The sequence below is a fragment of the Montipora capricornis genome, chromosome 1 (genome assembly GCF_036669925.1).
Source record: "Montipora capricornis isolate CH-2021 chromosome 1, ASM3666992v2, whole genome shotgun sequence".
Taxonomy (NCBI): Eukaryota; Metazoa; Cnidaria; class Anthozoa; order Scleractinia; family Acroporidae; genus Montipora; species Montipora capricornis.
Window position 1 is genome coordinate 7,673,391 of NC_090883.1, and position 2,276 is coordinate 7,675,666.

Here is a 2,276-nt window from a genome sequence, read left to right on the forward strand (position 1 = left end):
CAACTTACTGGGGGACCAACAAGGCAATTTTCCCCTTTCAAATTTTTAACGAAAAAATCCACTCCGCTACATCCTGGGTTCCAAAATCTCGAATAACACTTGTTGACTTTCTTGTTATTGAAACTGGCAAACCAGGCCACTGTATGAGGCCGCCAAGTATGATCCAGGAATTCAAAAGGAAGTTGTGATTTGTCAGTCTTCTACATCAATAATACGACTTATAAAGTCCGCCCTATCAAACTCCGTTCGGGGAATCTATTGCATTTCTGATTCGCCACCATTGTCAAAGGGCTAAAACATGTAAATATTTCCTCATGAAACCACCTTGTATAATCCTAGACGCGTTTTGACTGTCAGAAAACCATTTGATCTAAGAGCCTTTAAGAGGAGGCAAAAATGACTCTAGAGCAAGTACAATAGCTGTTAACTCCCTCCAAGTAGAACTCATGCCACACTCATGTACATCCCATTGTTTATGACATACCTGCTCACTGTTAACATTTAAATGCGCACCACAGGCTGTGGCACTAGCATCTGAATAAACAACATATAGAGACGGTCTGAACGGACAATCTATACAATGCTTTTCAAATTCACTTTATCCAAATTGGCTTCCCAAAACTCAATTTCGTTTACACAATGCTGATCCAAAGTAAACTTGGAATCCCAATCCTGCGCTGCTGGAACAGGTATCACGCAATATCTGGTCATAATTCTGGAAATGTTTCCAAATACTGCACCAGCGGAAATTATCTTACCCACGAGAGAAGATAATTCTCTAGCAGACACCATAAAAATTTTTGGAGACATTCTCCGAACACAATCCGCAATACTAGATAGGACTCTATCCGAAATTCGAATTGCACAGACTGAAAGCCTTTCCTGACATTAAAGCCCTACTGGTCTGTGCAACTGTTCTGAAGCTTTTCGATGTAGGCAAAGAAATTGTGATTGAGACTGATGCTTCCAAAGATGGGTTGAATGCCTGTTTGCTTCAAGAGGGTCACCCAGTGGCTTTAGGGTCACGTTCGTTAACAGCTTCTGAGCAGAACTATGCTCAAATCGAGAAAGAGCTGATGGCAATATTTTTTGCTTGCGAGAAGTTTCATTAGTACGTCTATGGCCAGCCAGTAAAGATCGTGAGAGATCACAAGCCACTAGAATCGCTCACAAAGAAAAATCTTAATCAAGTGTCCCCAAGGCTTCAGCGAATGCTTCTCAGACTTAAGTGATATTCCCTCGACATTTCATACCGTCCTGGCCCCAAAATTCCAGTTCCAGATGCCTTATCCAGAGCGTATCTGCCGCATGAGTCAATCGATGAAGACCTCCAGTCTGATATGGAAGTTTTAGTGCACAGTCGTGTTAAGAACTTGGACCTGAGTGTGGGCTCCAAATCCCTGATGCAAGGAGCAACCACCACTGATAACGGTCTCATGTTGTTACAGCAACTAACACAGTCCGGGTGGCCATCAGAGAGGAGAAGAGTTCCTGAGGCGGTTCGTCCCTACTGGAATGTGAGAGACCAAGTGCATGAGGCAGAGGGTCTCATGTTCCTGGGAGAGAAATTGATGATAGTCCCAGAGAGTATGCGCAAGTAAATGCCGGCTTTGCTTCACGAAAGCCATCAAGGTATTGAAAAAGTTTTACGAGACATCTGGTTTGTCTCTTCTACTGGGCAAACCTGCCCGGAGGGAAGGAGCACGAACAGGACTCGAGGTCCTATGCGAGGTGCTCCACCCCACCCTATCCAGACCAGAAAGACCAGACCACAACACCGGGAACTACATGCCCTACTCTTTACGACAAGTGTGCGGGTTCTTTTACGTTCCACAGGATTATGAACATTGAAGGGTTGTGAGACGCGACCTCCGGCTTATCGTCCTTATCCGAGAAGACTAGAGAGTCTAACCATTTGCAGATGTAATTACAAAGGCAGCACTTTCTCCTCAGTTATTTAAAGACCCTGAGTGTTCGTCCGGCCGGAGTTGAACTCACGACCTCCCGCGTGACAGCCCGGTGCTCAACCAACTGAGCCACCGGTGCACCGGTGCGCGGTAAGCGCGGTGCACCGGTGCGCGGTAAGCGCGGTAAGAGCAAGGCTCATGCACGTGAAGTAATGTACTGGCCTGGTATGTCAAGAGACATTGAGGATACAATCACCCGCTGCAGCAAGTGTGCAGAGTGGCGAAGAAATGATCAAAAAGAGCCACTTATTCCCTTTGAAGTTCCTGGAAGACCCCGGCAAAAGCTAGGAGCTGATATTTTTGAATTTA